We start from the raw sequence: 13,225 nt of genomic DNA, 5'->3' as shown, positions 1-13,225 counted from the left end.
GATCAAGTGGTGTCAAGGTGAGTCATGTGGTGTCAGGTTGGGTCAAGTGGTGTCGGGTGGTCAAATGCTGTCAGTGGATAAAGTCGTGTCAGAGTGGGACAAGCAGTGTTAGGGTGGGTCAAGTGGTGTCAAGGTGGGTAAATGTATGTGTGATGTTGATTCAGGTGGTGTGAGTTTGGATCAAGTGGTGTCAAGGGATGTCACATTGGGTCATGGTGTTTAAACAGTGGTCAATTGATCAAGGTGAGTCATGGGGTATCAGGGTGGGTCATGTTGTTAGAAGGTTAGTTAAGTGGCTTGAATAAGCGATGTTAGGGTGGGTCAAATGGAATCAGGGGGGCTCAACGGGTATTAGAGTGGATGAAGGGTGTATATGGGTCAAGGGGTGTCAGGATGGGTCATGGGGTTTCAAGTGCTGTCATGGGGTCTTGTGATGTAAATGTGGGTTAAGTGGTGTCAGGGTTTGTCAAGTGCCAGGGCGAGTCATGGGTTGACAGGGTAGATCATGTTGGGTCAAGGGCTGTCAGGTAGGTCAAGTGGCTTAGCTTGGTCAGGTGATGTCAGTGTGTTTCAAATTGTGAGTCATGGGCAGGTCAAGAGGTATTTGGGTGGGTGAAGGGGTCATTAGGTCATGGTTGGTGATGGGGTGTTAGGATGGGTCACAGAGTGTCAAGTTTTATTTGGATGTGTCCAGGTGAGTCAAGTGGCTTGGTCAATTGATGTCAGGGTGGGTCAAATGGTGTCGGGATGAGTCACAGGTATCAAGGTAGGTAATGGGGTAAGGGGTGTAAATTGTGATTTCTTCCTCAAGAGCAAAGTTTTTAGGCTCAAGATTTCCTCAATCATACCAGGCATAAATTAGCTTTATTCTGACTTCGAAAGATGGGAATGGTAACATAGCAAGTATTTTAGAGCAACTCTACATGTAAAAATTTGGTATTTTACACTAGTTTGGGGTGAATTTTGTTGGGACACTGGCTCCTTTCCCCCTTTTCTTTCACGTTGCCTCCCCTCCCCAATTTTCTCTATCATTTTTTTGTCAGAGGAGGCACTTTTCTCTTTCTTTTTTGTCAGGGATACTCTACCTCCCCCCTCTCGCTCTGTCTCTCTCTCTCTCTCTCCTTGCAGGGCATTTCCCCATTGCCTCAAACACCCTTTCAAACTTCCTCTGAAATCTGATATTAGATTGATAGACTTGATGACAAAGTAATGGCAGTATTGTATTTTGTCACCACTCTTCAGTCCAGTATGTCGGAAATCTTTCTCAGTCAGTTGCATACGGTCAGCAAAACAATATGTGTTAAGTGAGCTTTGTGTAGATTGAGTGAATCAGAGAGATACTCTGAACACTCTAATGAAATGCTGTCCATCTGACCTTCTGAGTCCCCTGACATTCTTGAAATGTACCAATTTTTTTTTTGCATTCGCATTACATCCTTGATCTTCGAGCTTTTAAAGAAAATCAATGACAAATCTCATCCGCCACATCTTTGGTCTTCATCTTTTTTATGAAATGATTCACTTTAAGGTTAAATGCAATTGATTTTCAAGTCTTGATTCCAGAGGGGCGTAAGTTAATAATGGAAACAGCCATGCAGAAAAGAATGAACTCATGCGTACAATAGTGTATCAATCTGAACTAGGGCCACGGACAAACCGCGGCTCGTGAGTCATCCTATATGCTGCAGGGATAGGGAAGGGGCGACCATGATAGGACCATATGGGCTGGGGGGGGGGGTGATTGTGGGCAGCCGTTTTCGACCATTTTCCTTTGGATTTTCTAAATTTTCAATTTTTAAAATTATCCTGGATGATATCTGTCGTGAAAAAACCAATGCTTCTATAGGCTATGATAGACCTAGTAGGCCTATTTATACCCTGATTATGCAATATATAGGCCTACAATAATAACTACAACAACAATAACAAAACCAACAACCAATATTTTGTTAATCTAATTTGTAAAAATATATTCATAGGCCGCGCCTATTAGACTAGTATAGCCTAAAAATTCCTGAATTATATAAAAAAAAAAAACGGGCAAAAACAATCAATCGCTGCAGTCAGAAAGAAAGAAACGAACAAGAAAAAAGAAAAAAGTGAGAGAAAAATAAAATAAAATAGATGGAATGGACCACTAGGGACTCGAACACGTACCAAAGTTTTCCAGCTCAAAACTATAGTATTATATAGTCGAACGTGAGTCCAGCGCGCTAACCGATTGAGCTACTGAGTGATCTGTGAAATCGATTGATCTCAAACTGACTATTATGGAATAGTGCATACCAGGCTCTTATGATAAACAATCTCATCACCGCTGTAAATGTCGGAGGTATCGATGGCGAAAAACCTCAATTTTGAAAAAAGTAGCTTAAATTGGGAGTGAAATTCAAATGGTAAAGGAATCGACATACTTTTGAGATATAATGTAGACAGTTAGAAATCAAAATTAATGTTCCACAATCCAGATATCGATAATGTAACATAACAGTGTTTTGTGGTACAAGATTCTCGAAAATTGTTCCCAAAAACGGGCTAATAAAATTTAATCGGAGCTGTTTTTGGTTCTTCCCCATGGCAACATTATTTCTTTGGTCGATTTGTAGTACAATACAAAAACGGAGAAAACAATCACTCGGCGTAGTTTTATACGGAGCGAATATTTGAAAAAAACTGCATGGAACGTGTTTTTGATCTTGTGAACATGGTGCGTAAAAATGATTTAAACGAAGGATTTTCAAACGGATTCTAAAAATTTGTATAAACAAACTAAAATAATGTTAAGATACATCCATGTACCAACATTTGACTCACTGCGATATTTGATTGCTGAGAAAACGCGGTTTTAGAGAACAACTTTATACGTCTTTTATACGTTTTTATACGTTTCTTCGTGTAACCTTAACAATTTCCAAATATTCACATTTTCATCCTTGATCGTCGAGATTTTATTGAACAGCAATGGCAAATCTCATCCGCCATATCCTTGATCTTCATATTTTTATATGAAACGATTCACTTTGGAGAATTTCCTAATATTCCCCATCACATCCATGATCTTAGAGCTGTTATAGAACATGAGAAACAAATATTCACGTCATCCGTCACATTCTGGATCTTTTTTTTTTTATATAATACAATTCACTTTCAACAATTTCATAATATTCCCAGCACATCCTTGACCTTCGAGTCTTTATAGAACGTTAATGACAAATAAACGATAGTCTCATCCGCCACATCCTTGATCTTCATCTTTTTATAAGAAACAATTTACTTTATCAATTTCCTAATATTCACATTACTAATCTTCGAGGTTTTTTTTATAGGACATCAATGACAAATCTCGTCCGCCACATCCTCCTTGATCTTCATCTTTTTATGATACGATTCACTTTTCCTAATTTTCGCCATCACATCTTTGATCTTAGAGGTGTTATAGAACATGAGAAACGAATGTTGATCTCATCCGTCACATCCATGATCTTCATCTTTTTAAATAATACAATTCACTTTCAACAATTTCATGATATTCCCATCACATCCTTGATCTTCGAGTTTTTATAGAACATACAATGACCAATAAATGATAATCTCATCCGTCACATCCTTGATCTTCATCTTTTTATATGAAACGATTCTCATCAATACTATCCTAATATTCATATTACATCCTTTATATTCGAGGTTTTTTTTTAAATGGAAATCAATGACAAATATCATCCGTCACATCCTTGATCTTCATATTTTTATTTAAGACAATTATTCACATTAGGCCTACCTCTTTGATCTTCGAGTTTTTGTAAAAAAAATCAATGACAAATCTCATCCGCCACATCCTCGATCTTCATTATTTTATATGATACGATTCACTTTAACAATTTCCTAATATTCACATTTCATTGAATTTTTATAGGACTATAGGATAGCAATGACTAATCTCATCCGCCGCATCCTTGATGATCAAGGATGTAATGTGAATATTAGAAAATTGTTAAAGAGAATCGTTTCATATAAAAGATGAAGATCAAGGATGTGACGGATGAAATTATCATTTATTGGTCATTGTATGTTCTATAAAAACTCGAAGATCAAGGATGTGATGGGAATATCATGAAATTGTTGAAAGTATGTCGTATCATTTAAAAAGATGAATATCAATGATGTGGCGGAAGAGAGTTGACATTGATGTCCTATAAATATTCGAAGATCAAGGATATAGGCCCTAATGTGAATATTAGGAAATTGTTAAAGTGAATCTATCATATAAAATGATGAAGATCAAGGATGTGGCGGCTGACATTTGTCATTGATGTTCTATAAAAACTCGACGATCAAGGATGTACAGGCTGAGTCAAAAAGAAGTAAACTCATGTTTGAGGAGCTGTAACTCGAGATCTGTAAGGAATCTGCTAAACATGAAAATACCACTGGAAAGAGCAATTCTACACGTCTAAATAAACAAAAGAATTGTTGCAATTGCTCACAGCAAACTCAAGTTATACTCATTTGAATACAACCACCCATTTTTGTAGCTGCACACGGTTTCACTTCCCAAGTAGGGGCCTACCTATTATATTGATTGGTAAGGCGCGATATTCAAATGCAAATAAAGTTCTGTGGCAGGTGTGGTTTCGATCAATAATTCTTACATGTTAAAGGGCTCTTTTCAATATGAATTTTACCACATTGCACTACATTATTATTATAATAAAACGGGCCAAATGACAACATGGCACCACAATTTACCGCACGGGAGCGCACGTTTCCACCTTCTGTCGATTAGTATCATGAAACTAAGAGTCCCACTGAAGTTCGGCGTCTTTTTCGTCTCCAATTTCCTACAGCTAACCGGGTTTCATGTAAGGGAGCAGTATATAAGAATGTGAACAAGCTCAATGTGCATGGGACACTAAGGAACAGACAGCCGGAAGCTTCAGGCAGACCACGAACTGCTAGATCACAAGTGAACATTGCTAGAGTTAGACATGCGTTACAGCAAGACCAAAGATCAGCTCAATCCTTTACCTAACATTCCCCAATCAAGCTTCTGCCGGATCGTTCGTAAAGGCTTTAATTGGTATCCCTACAAACTATAGTACCGTCATGGACTTTGTTGAATATTACTTAAAAGCAAAAGTTGTCTTTTCAACAATAAATCCTGTTAGCACTTTGCTGATTCGTCTAAATTGAAATGGATGAAAATCAATCAGCTGTGTGCAAAATGGGTGGTTGTATTCAAATGAGTATAACTTGAGTTGGCTGTGAGCAATTGCAACAATTCTTTTTTTTTATTTAGACGTGTAGAATTTGCTCTTTCCAGTGGTATTTTAATTTTTAGTAGATTCCTTGCAGATCTCGAGTTACAGCCCCTCAAACATGAGTTTACTTCTTTTTGACTCAGCCTGTAATGTAAATATTAGGAAAGTGTTATTGTGAATCGTTTCATTTAAAAAGATGAAGATCAAGGATGTGGCGGATGAGATTTATCATTGACATTCCATTAACATCTCAAAGATCAAGGATGTAATATGAATATTGGGAATTGTTCAAGTAAATCGTATCAAGGATGTGGCGGATGAGAATTTTTATTGATTGTCGAAGATCAAGGATGTGATGTGAATATTAGGACATTCTTCAAAATGAATCGTATCAATAAAAAATGGGGATCAAGAATGCGACGGATGAGATTAACATTTATTAATGTTCTATTAGAATTCGAAGATCTAGGATGTGATGGGAATATTATGAAATTGTTGAAAGTGAATTGTATCATATGAAATTGGTTTCATATAAAAAGATAAAGATCAAGGATGTGGCGGATGAGATTTGTCATTGATTTTCTATCAAAACTTTCCCCTTTTCTTTCACGTTGCCTCCCCTCCCCCAATTTTCTCTTTTCATTTTTTGTCAGAGGAGGCACTTTTCTCTTTCTTTTTTTGTCAGGGATACTCTACCCCCCCCCCTCTCCTTGCAGGGCATTTCCCCATTGCCTCAAGCACCCTTCATGCCCTTTCAAACTTCTTCTGAAAAAGTAATAAAGTAATGGTAGTACTGTATTTTGTCACCACTCTTCAGTCCAGTATGTCGGAAATCTTTTTCTCAGTCAGTTGCATACGGTCAGCAAAACAATGTGTTAAGTGAGCTTTGTGTAGATTGAGTGAATCAGAGAGATACTCTGAACACTCTTATGAAATGCTGTCCATCAAAGCCTTCTGAGTCCCCTGCAAGTGGCTGTTCTGATAACTTTTCCTTGTCAAGAAATTCTTCTACATGTACCTTTATTTTTGCATTCGCATTACATCCTTTGTGTTTTGTGTTTTGTGTTTTGTGTTGCGGCACCTTCATTGTGGAACAGCCTCCCACGTAACATCAGGGAGGCTTCATCACTTCACTCTTTCAAAAAAATGCTTAAGTGTCATTTGTATCCAGAATGTTGATATTTTTTGTTTTATTTTTGTTTTCTCTTTTTTTGTGTGCGCTCTGATCGCTCTGTAAGAAGCGCGTTATAAAAATCGTTTGTATGTATGTATGTATGTATATCCTTGATCTTCGAGCTTTTAAAGAAAATCAATGACAAATCTCATCCGCCACATCTTTGATCTTCATCTTGTTTATGAAATGATTCACTTTAACAATTTCCAAATATTCACATTTTCATCCTTGATCGTCGAGATTTTATTGAACAGCAATGGCAAATCTCATCCGCCATATCCTTGATCTTCATATTTTTATATGAAACGATTCACTTTGGAGAATTTCCTAATGTTAACATATGAGAAACACATAATTCACATCATCTTGATCGTCATCTTTTTTATATAATACAATTCACTTTCAACAATTTCATAATATTCCCATCACATCCTTGATCTTCGAGTCTTTGTAGAATGTTAATGACAAATAAATGATAGTCTCATCCGCAACATCCTTGATCTTTATCTTTTTACAAAAAACAATTTACTTTATCAATTTCTTAATATTCACATTACAACCTTAATCTTGGGTTTTTAAAAGGACAGCAATGACAAATCTCGTCCGACACATCCTCCTTGATCTTCATCTTTTTATGATATTTCCATCACATCCTTGATCTTCGAGTTTTTATAGAACATACAATGACAAATAAATAATAATCTCATCCGTCACATCCTTGTTCTCATCTTTTTATATGAAACGATTCTCATCAATAATATCCTAATATTCATATTACATCCTTGATATTCGAGATTTTTTTTAATGGAAATCAATGACAAATATCATCCGTCACATCCTTGATCTTCATATTTTTATTTAAGACAATTATTCACATTAGGCCTACCTCTTTGATCTTCGAGTTTTTGTAAAAAAAATCAATGACAAATCTCATCCGCCACATCCTCGATCTTCATTATTTTATATGATACGATTCACTTTAACAATTTCCTAGTATTCACATTTCATTGAATTTTTTATAGGACTATAGGACAGCAATGACTAATCTCATCCGCCGCATCCTTGATGACCAAGGATGTAATGTGAATATTAGAAAATTGTTAAAGAGAATCGTTTCATATAAAAGATGAAGATCTAGGATGTGACGGATGAAATTATCATTTATTGGTCATTGTATGTTCTATAAAAACTCGAAGATCAAGGATGTGATGGGAATATCATGAAATTGTTGAAAGTATGTCGTATCATTTAAAAAGATGAATATCAATGATGTGGCGGAAGAGAGTTGACATTGATGTCCTATAAATATTCGAAGATCAAGGATATAGGCCCTAATGTGAATATTAGGAAATTGCTAAAGTGAATCTATCATATAAAATGATGAAGATCAAGGATGTGGCGGCTGACATTTGTCATTGATGTTCTATAAAAACTCGACGATTAAGGATGTAATGTAAATATTAGGAAATTGTTATTGTGAATCGTTTCATTTAAAAAGATGAAGATCAAGGATGTGGCGGATGAGATTTATCATTGACATTCCATTAACATCTCAAAGATCAAGGATGTAATATGAATATTGGGAATTGTTAAAGTAAATCGAATCAAGGATGTGGCGGATGAGAATTTTTATTGATTGTCGAAGATCAAGGATGTGATGTGAATATTAGGACATTCTTCAAAATGAATCGTATCAATAAAAAATGGGGATCAAGAATGCGACGGATGAGATTAACATTTATTAAGGGATCTAAAATGAGCGTTAATTGCGTTTCGACAGTATTTTTTGTGGCACATGAGAGCACCTCAGACCTATCGAATTGTATTCTGAATACGAAGCATGTCTTTCTGATATCAAATAATTTTCATTTTTTGAAAATCACAATATAGTACAAATTTTATGACAAATTATAAAAATTTGATATTTTTCGAATTTTTGATATATAACAGTCCTCGAAGTAAATTATATAAATCTAATGATATATTCTTAAAGTGTATGTAGCAGGGAGGAAAAGCCGACGGTCAATTGAAAATTTTGACCTTTCATATTGAAGCTATGAATTTTTTCCCAAAAAGACCTATTTTTTTTTGGTGTTTTGGGAAAAAAAATCCATATCTTCAATACGAAAGGTCAAATTTTCAATTGATCGTCGGCTTTTCAACCCACCTACATACACTTTAAGTATAAATCATCAGATTTATAAAGTTTACTTCAAGTACTGTTAAATATCAAAAATATCAATTTTTAATGATTTGCCATAAAATGTGGATTAAATTGCGAATTTCAAAAATTCAAAATTATTTGATATCAGAATGACATTCTTCGTATTCAGAATGCAATTCGATATGTCTGATGTGCTCTAATGTCCCAAAATAAATACTGTCCAAACGTTCATACCCCAGCCCTTAATGTTCTATTAGAATTAGAAGATCTAGGATGTGATGGGAATATTATGAAATTGTTGAAAGTGAATTGTATCATATGAAATTGGTTTCATATAAAAAGATAAAGATCAAGGATGTGGCGGATGAGATTGTCATTGATTTTCTATCAAAACTGGAAGATCAAAGATGTAATGTGAATAATCGTTTCATATAAAAAGATGAAGATCAAGGATGTGACGGATAAGATTATCATTTATTTGTCATTGGTGTTCTATAAAAACTTTAAGATCAAGGATGTAATGTGAATATTAGGAAAATGTAAAAGTGAATCGTATCATATAAAAAGAAAAAATCAAAGGATGCGACGGATGAGTTTTGTCATTGATGTCCTATAAAAACTCGAAGATCAAGGATGCAAAGTGAATATTCGGATATTGTTAAAGTAAATCGTTTCACCTAAAAACTCGAAGATCAAGGATGTAATGTGAATAATCGTTTCATATAAAATGATGGAGATCAAGATTTGTCATTGATGTTCTATAAAAACTCGAAGGTCAAGGATGTAATGTGAATATTAGGAAATTGCTAAAGTGAATCGTATCATATAAAAAGATGAAAATCAAGGATGTGACGGATGAGATTATTAAGGATGAAAATGTGAATATTTGGAAATTGTGAAAGTCAATCGTATCATATAAAATGATGGAGATCAAGGATGTGGCGTATGAGATTTGTCATTGATGATCTATAAAAACTTGAAGATCAAGGATGTAATGTGAATATTAGGAAATTGTTAAAGTGAATCGTACGTATCATAGAAAAAGATGAAGATCAAGGATGTAGCGGATGAGATTTATCATTGACATTCTATAAAAACTCGAAGGTCAAGGATGTAATGTGATTTTAATTATAGAAAAAGATGAAGATCAAGGATGTGGCGGATGAGACTTTTCATTGATTGTCAATAAAAACTCGAAGATCAAGGATGTTATATGAATATTAGGAAATTGTTAAAGTGAATCGTTTCATATAAAAAGATGACGATCAAGAATGTAACGGATGAGATTATCATTTATTTGTCATTGATGTTCTAAAAAAACTCGAAGATCAAGGATGTCATGCGAATATCGTGGGATTGTTGAAAGTGAACCCTATCATATAAAAAGATAAAGATCAAGGATGTGGCGGATGAGAATTGTCATTGATATCCTATAATCCTATAAAAATTCGATGAAATGTGAATATTAGGAAATTTTTAAAGTGAATCGTTTCATATAAAAAGATGAAGGTCAAGGTGGCGGATGAGATTTGTCATTGCTGTTCTATAAAATCTCGAAGATCAAGGATGAAAATGTCATTATTAGGAAATTGTTAAAGTGAATCGTATAATATAAAAAGATGAAAATCAAGGATGTGGCTGATGAGATTAGTCATTGCTGTTCTATAAAATCTCGAAGATCAAGGATGAAAATGTCATTATTAGGAAATTGTTAAAGTGAATCGTATCGTATAAAAAGATGAAAATCAAGGATGTGGCGGATGAGATTTGTCATTGCTGTTCTATAAAATCTCGAAGATCAATGATGAAAATGTCATTATTAGGAAATTGTTCAAGTGAATCGTATCGTATAAAAAGATGAAGATCAAGGATGTGGCGGATGAGATTTGTCATTGCTGTTCTATAAAATCTCGAAGATCAAGGATGAAAATGTCATTATTAGGAAATTGTGAAAGTGAATCGTATCATATAAAAAGATGAAGATCAAGGATGTTGCGGATGAGACGATTTGTCATTGACTTTCCATAAAAACTCGAAGATGAAGGATGTAATGTGATAAATCGTTTCATAGAAATGACGAAGATCAAGGATGTCGTGGATGAGACTTGTCATTGATTGTCCATAAAAACTCGAAGATCAAGGATGTAATGTGATTAATTGTTTCATAGAAATGATGAAGATCAAGGATGTCGTGGATGAGACTTGTCATTGATTGTACATAAAAACTCGAAGATCAAGGATGTAATGTGAATAATTATTAGGAATTCGTTGAAGTAAATCGTGTCACCAAAAAATTGAAGATCAAGGATGTGGTGGATGAGATTTGTCATTGATGTTCTATAAAATCTCGAAGATCAAGGATGCAATGTCAATATTAGGAAATTGTGAAAGTAAATCGTATCATATAAAAAGATGAAGATCAAGGATGTGGCGGATGAGATTTGTCATTGACTTTCTATTAAAAACTCGAAGGTCAAGGATGTAATGTGATTTTAATCATAGATAAAAATTCCTTTAAAAAGGAATAGGGCGAGCCACTGAGGAAGTGCCAAGATAAAGGTGTAGTTATTTTATTCGAACTGTTTTTATAAATGGGATTGTTCATAATAAGCATGTTTGTACGTTTGTCAAATGACAAGTAGGGCATGTAGTAAAAACACACTGCATAATTCTTGATAGGCAATTGTTGTCAAAAGGGTGGTTCAAAAGAAACACAAATAATTACTACAGACACATGCAATGTAGTTTTGTAATTTTAATAATAGGCCTACTGGAAAAAGAATCTTATAAAGATCGAGATAACATAAAAGCACCATCATAACACAGTAGTTATTACGTTGACATTATTATGTAAATAAGTTTATGTGCATCAGTCATATCCATAACAAAATATGAATGTCATTAGATTATTGACCAATGAAAACACAGGTAAATGAAAGTCAAGTGTTACGAAAACTAGGTGGACATCTTCCACTAATTGCCTCAGCCATGTTTGGCCCACTCACACAGCAACACACAGAGCACGTATAGGGACCCAAAAACTTCACCCGATTTAACACACTTAGCTCTATCGTATATCTTCAGCACCACATTCAGATTTTACCTCTACCCTTCAGCTTCTCAAAACTAGGTGTATTTTATAATTTATTACTGTGCAATATTACTATTTTACTAACTCATCCGGGGGGGGGGCACTCAACTTAAATTTTGGTAGGGGTGTGCGGCGCGGAGCGCCGAACTTTCGGAACTAAGAACTGATTTTCGGGCAAAATAGGGGCTTGAAGAACTGAAATTAGGGCCAAATTATAGGCTGTTGAGCTAAAAATTTCTAAATTATTTCCAAATTTGAGCTTAAAGAGCTACAATTGTCAGAGTTTGAGGCTCAAAGAACTGGAGCAGATCCAAATGTGGGGCATAAGGAACTGCCGGAGAGCCTGAAAAAGGGACCCTTGAGCGCCGCACATACCCGTACCACCTTAACATGTGAGTGCCCACCCCGGGAACTCATCTTCCAACTGATATTAACCCCGAGCAACTGGTAATTACAAGCTACTAGATGGGAGCGTTCACCATAACAGGAATAATTACTGAACAGGTAGAATCATTGAAAAGGTACATTTTATTTTTCTAAATCTGTTCTTTCTTACATTTCCCTTTAGCTTCTTTGTTTATTTGCTGCTTGTGATTTCCCGTTTCCATGTTTTTTATTTCTCTCGGTTCTCATTATTTTAGCTTCATTTTTCTTACATTTCCTGATTAGTTTCTTTCCTTCTTTGTTTCGTTCCCGTTTCATTTAGTTACTTTAACCCGTTGGCCTATTATTCGTACTTTTTTGTCCTCATTTAAATTTAATTTTTCTTTATAGTACCGCTTCATGTTGTTTATACAACAAACATCTTTTTCCCGTATTTATTACGTCCTCTCATATAGCGTGTCTGCGGACGTGTTCACCCGTTATCATAATCCCGTGACCCGTCCATATGTACCGTCATGTCCACTGGTCTCTGGCTCGCACTCGCGTGGCTCTGCGCCGTTTACGCGCCCATTGGCGTAGTGCGCGTTACGCACGAGGCGCCGACGCGCTGCCGGCCAGCTGCAGTGACGCGTATGCCGACAACCGATTTTCATAAAAAAACCCGTTTTTACCCATATTTTCACTGTTTTTGCAGCCAATTCTTGACCGTTTTCAACCAAATAAAGTTTAAACACGTTCCCGTATATTCATCGATCTCCCGTATGAATTTGGCGACATTTGGATCGAAACTGACGGAGCCTTTATAGGCATACATAGATAGATACATACATAGATACATACATAGATACAACATTTCCCTATTTATAGTAAGATACATAGCCATAACACGGTCACCTAGCCACTGTGCAACACTGGGAACCAATATTTTTAATGAACCCGCTATATTCCTTTCCCGTGCTCAAATATTTTGTGAACCGGTCTCATTTTAAAGGCCATGTAAACAAAACAACACGTGTGCAATTTCAGCCAATAAAAATCAATAGATGTTTGCAAAATTACCATATTTAGGTGTCTATCATTTACCGGAAATCACCGTGCTCTATCAATGAAAATCACGCATGACGTAACAGTAGTGCATTATCATGATGGTACTT

The sequence above is a fragment of the Amphiura filiformis genome, chromosome 2, assembly GCF_039555335.1.
Source record: "Amphiura filiformis chromosome 2, Afil_fr2py, whole genome shotgun sequence".
In the NCBI taxonomy this organism is placed as follows: Eukaryota; Metazoa; Echinodermata; class Ophiuroidea; order Amphilepidida; family Amphiuridae; genus Amphiura; species Amphiura filiformis.
Note: the sequence above shows the minus strand (reverse complement) of the source record.